The 19,003-nt window shown below is 37.5% G+C and overlaps 1 protein-coding gene across 1 annotated transcript in view; it reads left to right on the top strand.

Annotated features, from left to right (window-relative positions):
* The window catches only part of zfand4 (zinc finger, AN1-type domain 4), an 84,269-nt gene that overhangs the window by 19,833 nt on the left and 45,433 nt on the right, over window positions 1–19,003 (top strand). The window lies entirely within an intron of this gene.

The following is a 19,003-nucleotide window of genomic DNA, read 5'->3' as shown; positions in this document are numbered from 1 at the left end:
ATCATAAAGCTGACTGTTTTGGCGTACAGTGACAGGTATTTGGTATGTCTTTCTACATTTGTTCACTGTACAGGTTTTATCTGTATTTAAAGTGTTTTCTGATTTTCTTTTATAGATTGTTATAAGTGGTAGCTCTTATTTAAACTAGTATTGTTTAGCTATTTTGGAAATTGTTGCATATAGCAGTCAGCAAAATGCTTCATTTTAAGATCGAGTGATCAAAACGTATATGAAAATTGGATATGATTACAAGATCATGTGTGATATGCATAGAGCGCAGTTTTTAAAAAAAAAAATAATTTGGAAATCCATAACATTAGATGTAATATTATAAACAAATACTTGATTAGGCATGGCATGTTAAGAGTAGGGTTATTGGTTTGAAATGTGTTGGATAAGAGTTTTATGTATTGATTTCAATGTTAGTGACTCAATAACAATTTTTAAAAGATTTCATAGTGAAAACGCAAATTTGTTTAGTTTATCATTCTACTATTTAAACTAGTGATGAGCCAATATGAAAATTTCTGGTTCTACAGTTTTATAACTTAGCTACTCTTAAGTCACTGATCGGTCACTATAAGTTAGTAAAGCCAACAATAAAATTATCTTAATAAACAAAATTTACTGTCCGAGTTAAATATTTTATAACTTAATTGCTCCCAGTTGCACATTTCCAGTGAATTTTCTATTTAAAATTAATAACAAAAATCTGCCAGAACGTATAGCTTTATACAGCAACTGCTTTGGACACTGACTACCTAGTGTGGTGCAAATTGTTCTTGACAAATAAGAGCATCTCAGCTTTCTTGCAGCTCAGTCAGTTTTGTTTTTCATCTGTTATGTGAGATGCAGAACTAAACAGTCTTTCACCATCTATGCTGGTACAAGTTGCTGACAGGTACTTTCTTGCTAAGTAGGCCAGTGCAGGGTGAAGACTTTGATTAGTTCCCCAGTAAACAAATTTCTCTATTATAAAAAAAATAATCCTGTCCTGGAAAGCAGAAGCAAGGCTATGATACGTGATCTTCTCTGAAGACATTTAAAAGACCCGCGAGATGATACTACGGGAGTAGCAGAGACACAAAGTAAGAAAAAGGACAACGGCTGTAAAGGCCTTAAAAAGATGGAAGTTCAACACGACAACAGCCCCATGAATCCCCATCCCCGGCGAGCAAGCAGCGTTATACGTCATGCAAGAAACAATTTAACCACGTGCATGGCCGTAAATAAAGGGGCAAGTATTGTTTTAAGAACGTCACGCAAGACCAGCCAGTGAGCCATCATTTAAAACAACTCCACAGACATCTAACCCTAGCAGTTGTTGGATTGCATCTGTCAGACAAGCATCATGTGCTCCCAGCTCTTAAAACAACGACAAGAGACAAGCAAAGTGTGCAGCTCGCCAACAACAGGAAGACAGCAGATGATGCAACGATATATCCTTAGCGTACATTCAGCCGCCCCTCCCTTCACAACACGAGCAGAGTTATAGTCTGGCGAGGAAGAGATGCAACCACACACGGGGCCGAAAATAAAGGACAAGTATTGTTTTAACAGAAAATTTTAAGCTAAAAGTGAAAATAATGCATATGTATCAATTCCCAAGAAAATAATCTCTTTAAATTGTATGTTGCCTGCTTAAGGTAAAGTCTTTCCTGATTGAGGATCGCAGGAATCGTGGGAAAGAGGTGTCCTTTCATCGGATTAGTGCTGTTTCAGCCGTGGAATGGCCAAATGGGGGAGGCAGCTTGATGAATGAGGTCTCCAGGACTTAAAACAAATCCAAATCATATTATGTGATATCATCTAATATGAAATTCTAATCCGTACTTCTAGAATTTTTATTTTTATACTGTATTGAGGATTTATTCTGTTCTATGTATTGTATTAACCCCATTCTTTTTAACACCCAATGCACGTCCAACCTACTTCAAAAATGGGTCTCTCTTTGAACTGCCTTTCCCAAGATTTCTTCGACATTTTCTTTTTTTTTTTTTGGGAGTTTTTCCTTGTCTTCTTAGAGGGTCAAGGCTGGGGGGCTGTCGGGAGTCAGGGCCTGTTAAAGCCCATTGTGGCACTTCTTGTGTGATTTTAGGCAATACAAAAATAAATTGTATTGTATGTCCGGTACCACCAAACACGGGGGTGGGCGAGCGAAGCGAGCAGGGGGCAGAGCCCCCTAGTGGCTGATAAAATAAAAAGCTAAAATTGTTGCTATCCATCCAGGAGCTCAGAGGCATGAGGTAAATGAAGCTTAATGATTAATTTGTACAATGTTATAAGTGCTGCAACAAAGCAGACGGACGCACACATTTGTAGTAATAAGATGTATTACTATGAATTTTTGTAAAGTTTCCTCTTTTGGAATGATAAATGCAATGCATTTGGTATAGGCTTCGTAAAAGCAGTGTTAAGGTTTGTGGTGTGTCATCTGTCGGAAAAATGGAGCCTTAGCAGCTGGACAAACACACAATCATTTATTCTTATGTTAAGGTGGATAGGGGTCTTTTTTTAATAGATCTTTCGACTGTAGACAGTTTATTATAATCAGAAGCTTTCTCTTTGTCAGCCCAGGTTAACAAAAGCATCAGTGCTCTTTGCACTTCCAAATAAATGTCCCTACTTTTGGCACTACCTTCATGAGGTGTTTCATTGGTTTGGAAATGTGATACTCAGTGAGCCATCTAATTGTTTCCACCCAGTTCTAAGCTAAATTACCTTGTGGTTTTCTCCAGATGTATATATTAGGGTGATGCCAGTAGCCCATGGCAAAAAATGGAATAGAAAATGGAAATTTCAACATATCTTGGAAAAATATGAAATATGATTTATAGGTTTGTTGCGCCAAATATCCTGTTCTTGTCAAAATTGTTGTAATCTAGTTCAGAATCACATATGACCATGATCTTTTTACATCATCGCAGGGAAACAGTCCATCAAAAGGCCCAAAAGTGAGCATATTACTATTCATACCGGGCCTGTTAGGTTGAGAAGATATTTACATGTACACCTTTGGAGATGAGAGAAGAAAACCACAGTACTCCAAGAAAAACCTGTGCTTAAATTGCCAACTCCAAAAACCAAATGAATTGATGAGGGATTCAAAGCCCTGGACTCTATAAAGCTGTAAGGCAGCAGCTCTTTCTACCATGCTGCCTGGAAACATGGTACATGTCACATGGGCGATAAGTAACAAATATTATACAGGTGATTTAACTGTATTAACAGAGTGTTTTAATTTGAAAAAAAAAAACTAATAGAACTGTTTGAGAAAGAGCAAACATGCAAAATCTGTTGTGTGTTCCAGGTGCCACCTGTGCAAACCTAGTTTTTCCACCCCTTAATTGAATGCTATGAGTTTGACCAGGAAAAGCATAAGAGAGGGTGTGAACCAAATCCAAGTGACCTGAAAGTAACTTGGGAGTAAGCACCATACCAATCTGTTACTTGCTGTGCAATCTCCAGTTTACTGATCTGAGAGAACTTCATTCAGGAAACATGATGGTGACTATGGGGAATGAGTACCATCTCCTGTGACACTGCACTTCAGTTTATGTGACCTACACAACGATAGTCTTTTATTATATGTTAAGTAAAATAGTTTTAATATATTCTAATAAAGAGCCGAGTTCCAAAAGTTCAATAAGAGGGTCAGCAACCTTTTGAGTGGTGTAACCAGTTTCTTTTATACGATTTGTACATAAGAACTTTCTTACCCAAATCTACTGCCATCTTCAGGTATTTCTGCTCTATTATGACCGGTGTTCTTTGACATATCCACTGGGTTTCTGGCTGTGTACAGTACACCAGCTTAATGTATCATGATGCCATCTGTGCTGGCACATGGCAAGTCTGTTACTGAATTGCTTCATACTTAAGCCTAGCTTCACTTTTTCTTGCTAGCTAAGAGTTTACTTTTAAGTCTTGCTTAAAAACAGTTTTTGATATTAATGTATCATTTTGTTTTGGTCTTTTATTTTAAAATGATGATCTGTTTCACTTTGTACTTATAATAAAAAGGGTATGCTTTTTTTTTTGTCTTCTGTTCAAGTTTTTGTTAAAGGAGCAATGTATAGACATTAGTCAATTTACTGATTTATTAACTTTTTTTTTTTTTTGTTTTTGTTTTTGGAGTATCTGTGGAGAAACATGTTTCTTTAGGAAGATCTTTACTTTGTGTACTGAACTGTTATGTTCTTCATGCACTTTTTGTGATGAGCATTGCAATGCAGTAGATAATATCAAGTGGTGTCAGTTTGTACCTTTTTGTCATTTTTAATGTTTTGCTCTGGATAGATTCATTTAATGCCACAGAAGTGAAATGTATCTTCTATGTTTTGAAACTTCTCTAATATTGAATATTCCTTCTCGATACGAATGTTAGTTACTAGATATTGGCTGAATTGTGGCTAAATTAACCTGGTGTGGAGTGTTTGGGGGAATAGTAATGAAAAGAGAAAATGTCCATTATTTCTGTAAAATAATTACCAGTTTCAGTCACTAAAAGCTCTATCGTCTTTGAGAGCTGGGAAACCCTTTCTATAATCGGTGACTTTTGTGGCAACTGCTTCAAGCCGTTGAATTTCACAAGAGGTTGGTTCTGTTCAAAAATATGATAGTGAACATTTAATAACTCCATTTGAGAATGTACGCCGTTGTTTTGTTAAACTGCCTTTTTCTCTGCAAGGCCACATGAACTAGCATCAACTCGCGTTTTAGTGACTTACGTTTGCACAGTAAATAAACAATAAAGGGAATTAAAAAAAAAAAAAAGTTGTTCCTCTGCTAAATGTAAAGTAGTGGCTGAAGTGGAAAACAATTTTTGGTGTTTTTTTTTTTCTCTCCCTCTCAATAAAGTCACACTGCTGTACGATAAAAGGGGGGAAAAACTGGTCTGTGTAATGTCACAAGAAAGTAAAGATTACACCCAAATGTAGCACCCTTCCCTCCACATACTTGAACCTTTCTAGGTGTAAAGTATGCTAGAGGCGAAACTGACCTGTAACCTTGTGAAAGCTACTTAGTCAAGCTCTTTGCTTTTTTTTTTTTCATACCTCGGAACAAACGCTCACTAATAGCAAGAGAGAATTTTAAATGCTATGTTACCTACAGAAGTAAGAGAATTTTTCAGCTGTTTAAAAATAATCATTTACATCCTCTTCTGTAAATACACAAGTTATAGTAGTAGTAGTGTTGTCTCATACAGAGTTCAGTGAAATTCTTACTGCGTATACAGCCATCATGCAACATTTGCCATTCTCTGGTTCCATAATGAACTTCATTTTATTGAACTGAAAACACAAATTAGTTTACCTGTTTTTCAGTTAGGCTGAGAGTTCATGCACAACTAACCCCTATCTTATTCAGCTAAAAGTTACAAGTTGTTACCATTGCAATAAAAATTGGAAACATCATGTTGAATGCTTGCATTCCAATAACTATAATGTATTATGCAGTGTGTGAATAAACTGAAAAGCAAACCTGGACTGTTTTATACATTCAGATTTCTTAATGTTTTATAGTATTAGTTCTTTCTAGCTGTTGAAAATAATTTGCATTCAAAAGCTTTGGGGGAAAAAAAAAACTTACATTTAATTGGTGGAGCACTCTGGCGTAAAATATTGAATAGTCACTCAACTGAATGCTTTCAATCAATCAATCAATCAACATTTATTTATATAGCACATATTCATACAAAAAATGTAGCTCAAAGTGCTTTACAAAATGAATATATGAAAGGGTGAAGTATTTAAGTTTGGAAAAATAGTTGTTACTATATACTAAAATGTCTTAAAGTGCCATTATAGTCTTAATTTTCCCTTGGGGGACAAGTAAAGTATAAATCTATCGTCTACCAGACGAAAATTTGTTTTTTAAGCCTTAAAAGTATATTTTGGCACTCACCCCTCCATCTCTCCATAGGCTGTTCCTTCAGGTCTTTCTAATATATGTTTTTAAAGGATGTTTTGACTGTTTCAGCCACTGTAAGTCTTAGCAGTCTTGGAGATGCAGTAGATGTTATGGTTTATATTTATTCTGAAAATGAGCATGTTTTGAAAAATTGAAAATATAAGATTACTGTATATATTGTGCTCCTTTTATAAACAAATAGATAAATGATGTTTGGTGGATATATGTAAATGACTTTGCATTGATAAGAATGGAATTTTAATATACTTAGTAGTCCATCAACCAAGTGTGACGTTTGTCTTGCACAAATGCTGTAGAACTCATTTCTTTACAGGTAACCTACAATTAACATTGACATGTGAAGACCTTTAATGACTAATATATTAGTCATATGCTACATAATCACTCTTGAAGTTTTGTGTTGTCAGTAGGAGGCTGTGCTTTTGTTGTGGGATTCCTGTCATCATAACGGTATAACGGATTAAGACAATTATCGGTATATAGGCAACAAGTAGTTTGCTGCCTTCATTTCAAACAATGCCTTTATACAAAATCTTTCTTCAAGATTGTAGATACAAAAAATAAAAATCTATGGATTTGACAAAAGAGGGCTATTCACAAATTGTCATGTCACATTTGAATGACCTTGAACTCCTCAGCAAGGAGGGCTTAAAACTGCAAACTCCATATGTGTCGACAGAGATATTTATAAATGTACTTCATGCTGGCATTAAAATGTTTTGTTTTTTTCATTCTGAAAATCAACCTTTTTATTTTAGCTTTAATTTTATTGGTAATAGTGTCTTAAAGATGAAAGGCATCTAACATAATTGGTCTTGATTACAGTCTTGATGTCATCAAAAACTGTTATTTCAATAAGTGAATGGAGACAGTTGATATCGGCTGTCTGTTAACTTCTGGGTCATGTGTCAAATGGTTATGTAGAGGATGTGATGCAGTGAATGATCATAATCTTTCATAATCTTTTGTTAAATGGTAATTTTAGTTAAAGGCAGAAAAAAGAAGAGCTGAAAATTAAAGAAAAATCAAAAGATCAAATTGTCTGGGGTAACAGTCAACCTTGGATATTCTTTGTGTAGGGTAATGTTTCTTACTCATTTTCATGGCATATGTCAACAATATTATATAGATGATGTGCATTACACAAGCAAAACATTAATAAATTCCAGATATCGGAAGCCACTTTTATGCATGAGACTTCACGCCTTTTTAATTGATCAGAGTATGCATTATTCAGTGATAATTTTCAGTGTTGTATGCAAAACATTGTTATAAAGGTGTATGCAGCAAACAGAAGAAGGTGTGGGTAACTAAGAGATGTGTAAAACTTTTTAAAGGAATTCTCCATCCAAATTTATATATTTATATATATATATAGCTTACTCCATGTAGAGTTTTGTAGTGCTATGCTACTTTCATTTGTCCTCAGACACGCAATAAATCTAAATTTGAGTTGGAAATTCCATGTGAACTTGGAGCTACGACTTGGACAAAACAAAGTTACCTGAATTGTCTGTGTGGTGATGCAATGCTGACCTTTCACCTTAATCAATATAATGAAATAAAACATATGACCTGATTATTTTTTGAGTGCAGCATTATCCAAGAATTTTCATCTCATTTTTTCGTGGAGAATTGAGAACTTTTTTGTAACTCTTTTTTTAAGGGCTAATTTGTTTTTTGTTTGTTTTCTCCCAGGGCTGAATACTTTTCCAAAAACTAACTTTTTTTTTAAAAAGAACACAAAGCAATTGTTTAACGTATCAAATTAATAAAGAATATTTTTACTTTTGACAAATGTTATTGTCTTGCATGTTGTATGAGCATGCATACTATATGATTTCACATACTTATCACATGCATGTTACTCAGCAAAGTCTGATATCGCACAAAGCAGCCAATTGCATGCATTGCCACATTGCACTGCTTACAATACATGTTGCATTGGTGCTTCTTTTTCAATTGTCTTTCTGCACTTTCTCATATATATTGTTCGTATGTACTGTAGACAAGTCACCCGTTTGACATCATGCCATGCCACTGCCACCAAGTTTTAGCCCACATGAAAACCGTATTGTCACCTCTTTTCATCTTCAGCCTGTCTGGCTTCAACTGTAAAGGCATGTGTCTCCTGTTCACCCTCACTGTGCTACAAGCTCCAATTCCCCTGCTTTGTAGCTCCATGAACAATTCTGGGTATGTATAAAAACTGTCCATGTACACAACATGACCCAAATGTTCATAGCCCTGAAGGAGCTCCAGCACAACCTGACTTGCCAAGAGACAGTTCTCTATTTGAAAGAAATACTTTCCTGTATATGTAATTACTTTCAGGCAGAAACCAGTGTGTGCTTCTGCAAGTACAAAATCCTTTATGCCATACTTTGTGAGCTTGTCTGGCATATATTGGCAGAAAAAAAGGTGTCCCTTTTATTTTATCATAGATTCATGCACAGACAAATCACGACCAGGCTGATAAAATTGTTTATATGTTGGTTCCACAATATCAAGCAGGGGCTGAACTTTATACATGGGGTTATAGCCTGGCTAACCCCTTGGGCTTTGCTTCTGGTTATCACAGAAGTGAATAAAACTTTGCAGCAGCATGTACCTATCACTGGCATAACCTGTCCAAAGCCACCAGGGGACAAAGCACATTTGGACCAATACTCCCTGAAGTTATATCACCAGTTTAGTCCCATCTCTATTTGTAATGCCACAATGCCCTTCATCTTGTCTCTTGTTGTGGGTTTCCACTTTGAAAAACGAGAATGCAGTGCCAGCGCTGCCTGCGATTAAAAAAATTTCTCTGCTTACCTGTTTGTCTCGTCTGATAGTAGCTGAAAAGCAGCATCAGGAGAAAGCAGCTTGAAGTAGTCCAGCGGCTGGTAATCTGTCCTGTCCAACAGCAAGCCATGCTGTGTTGTGAAGTCTGATCGCCAGTTTAGCTCCCACAGATCAATGTCTGGGTATCCCTCCCACACGAACCTTGTCGTAGGTGCGTCGGCTGGCAGCTGATCAGCTGGGGCGGCATCAGCTGATGCCAGTTCCTCACTCTCTTGCTCAATCTCCTGATCACTGTCAACAAAATCAGATTCAGAAAAATTAGAGTCCGACTTGGCAATAATGCGCAAAACATCGTCTGCAGAGTATTGTCTTTTCCCTCGTGAGATGTCGATGCCATCTTGCCTTTTACATTTCGTAACTCCTGAACACGCAAGGATTAGATGCCGAGTCAATGAGTCTAACATTCCTCCAAGCAGAGAGGGAATGCCTGTGACGTAACAGTGAGATTTGTCACCATTAACAGCCGATTGTTGCCCTTTACCCTTGGATGTCGACTTTTGTCGACATCTGCCCTAAAAGAGTTAATGGACCACATGGCATCTACCGCTAAACAATAGCAAACATTTGCTATTGTTTATGGAAAAAATCTCCCACATAATGTATGAAGTTATCGAGTCAAATGCTCACAATATGTAAAATACATGCATTTTGCTAAAATATTCATAACTAAAAACCTCAGGAAAATGAAAGTTGTTGTCAAACTCAAAACTCCTTCTTAGTGTGTGGCGTTTTTGAATTGAAAACCCTCCTCCGCTCCTCATTGGTTGGTCAAGAATCCTGGCTTTGTCTGCTGTTCTATCAGAAATGATTTTGTATTTCCAATCTAGGTATAGTGATTTGTTAGTGAAAGCACATGGAAAAAGTGGCAAGTACTCGAGTGCTATGCTTTATAGCCCAGCTGCTTAGCTTTTGTGTTCCAAAACATACAGTACACGTTGTTACTTACATAAACCAATCCTTACTCTGCCATACATGTGCTTGGTCTCTAAATTTGAATCCATTTGTAATTATAATAGTCCAGCCTGAAGTTGACATTAACTGATTTAAAGTACTTATTCTGGTTTTCTTAAATACAGTCAACTTCGCACCTGAAAACGAGAGAGAATGTGATTTGTTTCACCAGTGATACTAGATTGCATTATATTGAAAATGCATGCCTGTTTTTAATGGATAAAAGCTTATTGGGACTGAAATGCATTGTGGTTCACCTATGCCACCCATCTATGCCACTTTGTCTCAAAAGCTGTAAAATTAAATCTACTTCAGGTGTCCCTTTTTTGTGTGTGTTATTGTGTTGTCTATGAGCTTGTGTTTCAAATCGATGCCAGTGTTGCTTTATTTATTTTAAAGTTCGTCTTTAGATCCAGTCCTTTACTGTATTTGCTGTAATGGTTTGCTTATTATTCTTCTGTTAAGTATGAAGCACTCTGTCTTGATGGTTTGATCAGCTTAGCTTTACCACATAAATGTTAACATTTTCTTTAGGTGTACAACTTTAAGTATAGTAGAAAATGTGCAAGTGATACTTGTTATAATTTTCCTACTCTGATTTTTGCCCCGTACGTGACATGCATGCCACCTGAATCCTTGAGACTAGTGTTTTGAAAGGCATCTTGGAAGCTCAGTAATTTCGTTTCTGACGTAGATTACTAGAAGCTATTTTAGAACGCAGAAATTCAATCCTCTTTGACTGTAAATCTTGTCATTGTCAGTATGTTATGTCCTTTCTTGTGTACTCGTTTTGCAAGACTGCATGACAAGGCACGTCTCTATACAATGGCTTGGTATTTTCCAGCGGGCATTCTGTGTACACCAGGTCATAAGGTTTGTTTATCTGAGCCTCTAGTATAATGACTAGAACAGTTTTTAAGGAATAGGTTTTACTGCACAGCAACTCACTAGCACTTTTAGACTTGGCTGGAAAGCTTGTCTACCTTGCTTTGGTCTGGTGTTATGCAAACTTCTAAAATTAGATGAAGAGAGCTACAGTTTCCTCCTATCTTTCTAGCTCAATGTTACAGATTGGTATCAATCCAACATTTTGTTTACACTTTCCAAATGGGGGGCAGTGTGATGGATTGCCATTAATAATTAAGTAACTTTTTCTATGGTAATGATTCTGTCACTGTCTTATTTATGTGTATGTAGGTTTGAAGACTTCAAGTGAGAGAAAGAAAAGGGATAATCACAAAAGACCGACATTCCTTCCTACTCCACTTCTGTTTAAGTCTAAACCACACTTTGGGAATCACTAACCTATCCAACCTTGTTTGCTAATGCAAAATTTGATCTAACATTAGCCAGCCTAATGGCTTCTAAAATCAACCCATTCATAAACCATCATCATAGAAATTTGCTATCACTCACGCTGTCACATTATTTTTGGTTGATTGGTGCTGAGAAGCGACACTTTGTTTTTGCTAAGCTTCACAACATCATAAATAGCAGTGGTGCTACTGTGAGTAAAATTTCATCATACATTTTCAGTCAGTCAATCATCCAACCCACTATATCCTAATACAGGGTCACGGGGGTCTCCTGGAGCCAATCCCAGCCAACACAGGGTGCAAGGCAGGAACAAATCCCCGGACTGGGCACCAGCCCACCACAGTGCATTTGAAGTATTTGTTTCAGAATTCCTTTTTATGTAGAGCCAATCACATTTCCATGGTTGGTAAATTAGCCCCTTCAGTAGTTGTAGGTCATTATGGTGGAAGTGTATTGTCCTTCTTTACTGTAGCCGGTTTAGCTATTGTCAGTCTCTCAATGAAGTGATCCATTTCACAAACTAAAGCATTTATGCTGCCAGCATATCAAGGCTTTACGTTAGATAGAAGAGTGCCAAAGCCAAGCTTTAGTACAACAGTGACAAGCATACATATTAAATACTACTTTTATGTGTAGTATTTGGGGGTCTTTTTACCCTTTATCCTGAATATTTCTGATGTTGGTTTGGCAAAGCAAATGTTTCCCCATTTCAGATTATTTGTAACTTTATTAGCTTGTTCTCTTTAAATGCTCACTTGGTAAATTTAGATTTAAAATTGGCATGCCTTCATGCTCCATATTTTAGATCTCCCTTAATACTTTATCCTAAACCATCAGTGTGTGTGTGTGTTTTCTTTTGTCTACAAACCACCCAACACCACCAGCTAAAAGACAAAATGGTATTTGGATAGCCTGTTCTGAAGACCTCTTCCTTAACAATCAAGTATTCTTTCCAGAATGAGAGAGTGAGTTGGATGAAGTGATGAACAGTATACCCAAGGGACAGAAAGTGGTGATTGGAGTGGATTTCAATGGACATGTTGGTGAAGGGACCAGAGGAGATGAGGAGGTGATGGGTAGGTATGGTGTCAATGAAAGGAATGAAGAAGGTCAGAGGATAGTGGATTTTGCCAAAAGGATGGACATGGCTGTGGTGAATACGTATTTTAAGAAGAGGGAGGAACATATGGTTACGTACAAGAGTGGATGAAGATGCACACAGGTAGATTACATCCTATGCAGAAGAGTCAATCTGAAGGAGTGGTGACAGGGGGGAGTAGTTAAGCTGCGTAGGGTGACGTTTGAGATCAAGAAGAGGAAGAGAGTGAGGTCAGAGTCAAGGATCAAATGATGGAGTTTGAAAAAGGAAGACCGCAAGGATGATTTTAGGGAGGAGGTGAGACAGGCACTGGGTGGTAGTGAAGAGTTACCAGACAGTTGGGAAACTACAGCAGATGTGTGGTAAGGGTGACCGCAAGAAGGGTGCTTGGCGTGACATCTGGAAAGAGGAAGGAGAAAAAAGGAAACCTGGTGGTGGAATGGGGAAGTACAGGAAAGTATACAGAGGAAGAGGATGGCAAAGAAGTGGGATAGTCCGAGAGATGCAGAAAGTAGATGAGTACAAGGAGATAAGGCGCAAGGTGAAGAGAGGGGGCGAAGGCTAAAGCAAAGGCTTATGAGAGTTTGGACACTAAGGAGGGAGAAAAGGACCGTACCGATTGGCTAGACAGATGGACCGAGCTGGGAAAGATGTGCAGCAGGTTAGGGTAATAAAGAATAAAAATGGAAATGTACTCACAAGCGAGGAGAATGTGTTGAGCAGATGGAAAGAGTATTTTGAGAGGCTTCTGAATGAATAGAACTAGAGAGAGAGAAGAGGTTTGATGATATGGAGATAGTGAATCAAGATATGCAATGGATTACCAAGGAGGAAGTAAGGACAGCAATGAAGAATGGAAAAGCCGTTGGTCCAGATGACATACCTGTGGAAGCATGGAGGTGTTTAGGAGATATGGCAGTGGAGTTTTTAACCAGAGTGTTTAATGGAATCTTGGAAAGTGAGAAGATGCCCGAAGAGTGGAGAAGAAGTGTACTGGTGCCGATATTTAAGAATAATGGGGATGTGCAGGACTGCAGTAACTACAGGGGAATAAAATTGATGAGCCACAGCATGAAGTTATGGGAAAGAGTTGTGGATACTCGGTTAAGAAGTGAGGTGATGATCAGTGAGCAGCAGTATGGTTTCATGCCAAGAAAGAGCACCACAGATGTGATGTTTGCTTTGAGGGTGTTGATGGAGAAGGCCAGAAGGAGTTGCAATACATTGTTGAGGACTTGGAGAAAGCATATGACAGGGTGCCTCGAGAGGAGTTGTGGTATTGTATGAGGAAGTCAGGAGTGGCAGAGAAGTATGTAAGAGTTGTACAGGATATGTATGAGGGAAGTGTGATAGTGGTGAGGTCTGCGGTAGGGGTGACGGCTGCATTCAAGGTGGAGGTGGGATTACATCAGGGATCGGCTCTGAGCCCTTTCTTATTTGCAATGGTGATGGACAGGTTGACAGACGAGATTAGACAGGAGTCCCTGTGGACTATGATGTTTGCTGATGACATTGTGATCTGTAGCGATAGTAGGGAGCAGGTTGAGGAGACCCTGGAGAGGTGGAGATATGCTCTAGAGAGGAGAGGAATGAAGGTCAGTAGGAACAAGACTGAATATATGTGTGTAAATAAGAGGAAGGTCAGTGGAATTGTGAGGATGCAAAGAGTAGAGTTGGCGAAGTTGGATGAGTTTAAAAACTTGGGATCAACAGTACAGAGTAATGGGGATTGTGGAAGAGAGGTGAAGAAGAGAGTGCAGGCAGGGTGGAATGGGTGGAGAAGAGTGTCAGGAGTGATCTGTGACAGACTGGTATCGGCAAGAGTGAAAGGGAAGGTCTACAGGATGGTAGTGAGGCCAGCTGTGTTATATGGACTGGAGACGGTGGCACTGACCAGAAAGCAGGAGACAGAGCTGGAGGTGGCAGAGTTAAAGATGCTATGACTTGCATTGGGTGTGACGAGGATGGATACGATTAGAAATGAGGGCATTAGAGGGTCAGCTCAAGTTGGACAGTTGGGAGACAAAGTCAGAGAGGCGAGATTGTGTTGGTTTGGACATGTGCAGAAGAGAGATGCTGGGTATATTGGGAGAAGGATGCTAAGGATAGAGCTGCCAGGAAAGAGGAAAAGAGGAAGGCCTAAGAGAAGGTTTATGGATATGGTGAGAGAGGACATGCAGATGATGGATGTAACAGACCAAGATACAGAGGACAGGAAGATAGAAGAAGATGATTCGCTGTGGCGACCCCTAACGGGAGCAGCTGAAAGAAGATGAAGATTCTTTCCAGAATAACTCTGTAAATGAAATCTGATCCAAGCCACTAAACCCCTTAGTTTGTGGTGACATTTTTTGTGAACAACAGTGCATCTTTATATCAATTGAATATATGAGTCTTGCCAGTTTGGAGAGCTTTGTTGCTAATGAGTGAGAGATGATGAGAAATCCCTTTTGTGTGTTCTTTAAAGCACTAATTTAAGATGAAATGGGAAGGTGTAGATTTTGGAAAATAGTGGGTCCCAGTACTGGTTCCAGAAAGTTTCCTAGTACCAGTATACTGCACAACCTTAGTTCAAATATCACAAACATGTGATGCTTTCAATTTCATAATCTCTGCCTAGCATTTAGATTTGTCCTAGCTTTAAGGTTACCTTTGGTGAAATCGCATTTGTTAATTTGATTATCATTTCATACTTGCTATAAAACTGTCATTTTCAAGCTACCTCACTTAAGTGATCAACGTTTGTCATTGCTTATACCTGCACATTAATTCATTCCAATTCAAAGGGTAATTCTAGAATTTCAGTAATTACTCCTAACTGAGAAGGCATTTCATTCACTCCTGCATCTATAATATGTAGTCTCATTATTAGTTGCACTGGAGGTGTACTAATAATAATAAGCACAACAGTGATAGAAAGGTAATGTTTGCTGATTCATTTTGAAGCATGCTCTTTTACTTGCTCACTGCACATTTCTGCATTACATGCTAATGAGCAGAGTCGCAGAGCTTTCAATTTTTTTTTTTTTTTTTTTTTTGCGTTGAAAGTGCAATGGGATTTCTCAAACTTTTATTAGGTTAACCCTATCAGAATTTTCGAGTAATACACACAAAAGCTGCAGTTCAAGCCCTGACATAATAAGAGGTAACTGATTAATCTGAATCCTCCCTGTGCACTGCAGTGTTCAGTTATGTTGGTATATGGTGTTGGTGGCTGCTAAGAACCAATATTCAGTTCAGTTTTAGGTCTAAAGGAGCAGGCGAATGCCTCACTTTCAAAGTGCACAGGATTTTTTTTTTAAATTGTGAGAGAAAGTAAATTTAATTTTATTGTGGAATTGCCTAATCTTGCTCTTTCTATATCAATTTGTTTGTTGTTTGGCAAGTTAAAAAAAAAAAAAATCCCTAATGTCCATATTTGATCCTGAAATGCTATGTCAAGCAGTGTAGTCTAAAGATTATAAAGCAGCTTGACTTCAGAACAAGCACAAAAAATAGCAGGTAATAAAGAATTAAAATACCACTTTTTTTTTCTTGTCGTGCCATGCTAAATGTAAATGATTTTTGAATATAGCTCTTTCAAAAATACAAGCATGCAAGTAAAACCTGTTCATTAACATGAACTATTAATCTAGTAAGTCTTGTGCAGTGGTCTTGCAGACTTTGACAGCAGAACGTGTCTCCAAATCATTGTATCAGACTACATTTAATGTTCAGTCTAAACACAGTTAACACGTTGTGAGCATGTTAAGAAAATTTTCATAAGACTTGAAGGGAGTTTATTGCTATTATTGATCACCTATTCCATGTTGTTAGAACTGTCTTCTTTTTTGTTTCATTTATTTGATTTTTTTTTTTGTACATTAAATTCCTGCATAACCACCTATTTATAAGCTTAGTGTATTAAGTGTGATCTGTGGTATTTTTGACATTTTTAATAAGCTGTAATGCACTGTGTGGATAATGTGTTTTAGGGCTGTGCGATATGACCAAAATCTTATATCCCGATATTTCATTTCATATCCCGATATCACGATATAATACATTTTCTTTGTATTCAGTGAATAGTTTACCTGGTGTTGCCTCGTCTTCATCAGCCATGCTAGTGTGTCTGCATCCACGTTGTGGCCATAAAAACAATGAAAAAAATATTGCCGTAAACAGTTTATTTTGCGACACCACGAAACAAACGATAGCGTAATGTGCAGCGATAGACGTTTTCATATTGTCATCCGATATATATCGTTATATCGAACAGCCCTAATGTGTTTTAATCATAGTTTTACAGTCAGTGATTAACTTTTCTGTTCCTAGAATTAAATTTTTCCATCAAGTTGTTAGACAAGCCCACCATCTTACATTTTATACCACGTCCTGGTAATAAATAGTTAGCAGTGACTTCTTGATCCATTTGATATTTTAAAAATGTGCTTCATGAGGTGGATTTTTTGCTTTTGCTGAAGGAGGCACTCTTACATTGAGTATGAGGCTTGAATGTGTGAAGTATGTGACCTAAATCAGGTGTTCTCAAGTTCAGCAGGGGAAACCCTGTGAGTGCAGATTTTCGATCCAACCAGTTTTTTAATCCGCCATTTTTACCTTAACATACTGACTGCTGGACCATTTGTTACTAGGATGCTGCAGTATAGGTCTTTGCACATATAATAAATAATTAACTCTATCAAAATTTGTAAATATTGTAAAGAAATGTATTAGAAAGCAACAGTTTAATTATTTGTAGTGATTTAGAAAAGTGCAGGGTGGTTGATGTACTAATGTAATGTTCAGGGTGACTTTGACTCGAGGTGCAGTTATCCTGGTTGTCATGCGCAGTACAAATGTGGGTTAGTTGACTGCTCGTAGACTTGGTGTATGGACACACGCTAAAAGCACTTTGTACTCTGAGCCACCTGTTTCACTAATTTCAATGTGTTTGCACTGCTGAATACTTCTGCATACTATGCAGTTCATTATTAAAAGCTTCCTGACAGATATCTCTGTCATGGACCAGTTTTTACCCACACTGTACAGAAAACCATGATGTTATCAACAGTCACTCTAGGTCAAAAATGTGTATTAATTACTTTATTTTGACCAGCAACATAACTAAAGGTCTGTAGTTGGAGTTCTTGAAGGAAAATGCAATACAGAGAGCAGGCTTAGAACCACATGCGGTATTCATACTGTATAATGTGTTTCTTTGCACAATCCACACTTTTTGCATGCAACACATTTGGTGGTCGGTGATTGCTCACACTCAGCGTGTGGCAGAATGTTTGTGTAATGCTGTCATGACAAGTTGGATGCCTTGTGATGAAGAAACACCTTTGAGACAGCTATCTGCTCAAGTGCCAGAGCCTGAATGTTCTACATCATCCAGTTGACTGTCACTATCATCAAAATATTACATCTTGCAACAAATCTAGTAGTTTCAGAATGTCAGCAGTTTTGTTTTTTTTTTTTTGTTTTTTTTTTGCCACGACATAACTGTGGACTGTCAAAAGGGTGGTCCATATCTAATTATGCAATTTTCATTACGCTATAACTTAAGTTTATTACGTAGAGAATTCACAAAAAATTCTTTTTGTTGCCGATAGATGGCAGTGAAATTGGTGAATTGATTCATTGCAAGTCCATTTTCGTCTATTACAAGATATTTCAAACAATTCTTTTGTCTTGTATTGTGTTCCTGCATTGTATTAAAAGCTGCATAATTAGATCTGGACCACCCTGTATAACACTTTTGTTGCATCTTTAAAAAAACTTCTATGACTGTGCACTAGATGGCAGCACTATAGTAGATAACTGAGAATGCTGCAGCAAAGTTCGCCTGCAAAGCTGCCTGTGTCTACAGGGGTTGTACAAGAGTTCTCTCGTATATTGCATCTTGAACGGCTCGGTAGCATACGACTTAACATGTACCTTGCGTTCAAAGTGTTAAAATTGACCCAAGTGTTAAATTAGCTGACCCTGTTTTCCTTTAACTTTACATTTAGAAAATTGGAGTAGTTTCAGATTTACACTTGTATGAAATTAAGACATTTATTTTTTACACATTTAAAAGATGCTTTTTGGGAACATCAAGGGACATTGAATTATGAATGCAGTGATCCCACTTTTTCTCTCCTGATACAGATTCTGAAAATTAAACTCGGGGCATCATCTGATACCAGTGCTCATTTATTTTCTTCAGTTGAGCATTCTTTTGTGTGTAATTTGACATGAGGTTGGAACAAAACATTTTTAACTATAAAAAAAGAATAAAAAAATCTAAAAACTAGGAAATAAATTAATAGCCTTATTTTTAAGTAGGCTACTAAATGTTACAAAATAGCAGTGTTAATTAAAGTGTAAATCTGTTTTTAGATTAAAAATAAGTTTGTGAAATCTAAAAAACAAAATCGAGTGAAATTTGAATTATAACTGTATGCTACAGTATCTCACAAAAGTGAGTACGCCCTTCACATTTTTGTAAATATTTTATTATATCTTTTCATGGGACAACACTGAAGATATGACACTTTGATACAATGGGGAGTAGGTGTGTTAAATTTGGTGCTATCGCTCTCACATTCATTCATACTGGTCACTGGAATTTCAACATGGCACCTCATGGCAAAGAACTCTCTGAGGATCTAAAAAAATTAATTGTTGCTCTACATAAAGATGGCCTCGGCTATAAGAAGATTTCCAACACCCTGAAACTGAGCTGCAGCACGGTGGCCAAGACCATACAGTGGTTTAACAGGACAGGTTCCACTCAGAACTGGCCTCGCCATTGTCGACCAAAGAAGTTGAGTGCACATGCTCAGCGTAATATCCAGAGGTTGTCTTTTGAAAAAGAACGTATGAGTG

This window comes from Polypterus senegalus, chromosome 1 (genome assembly GCF_016835505.1).
Source record: "Polypterus senegalus isolate Bchr_013 chromosome 1, ASM1683550v1, whole genome shotgun sequence".
In the NCBI taxonomy this organism is placed as follows: domain Eukaryota; kingdom Metazoa; phylum Chordata; class Cladistia; order Polypteriformes; family Polypteridae; genus Polypterus; species Polypterus senegalus.
Note: the sequence above shows the minus strand (reverse complement) of the source record. Positions and strands in the feature narration are given on the sequence as shown.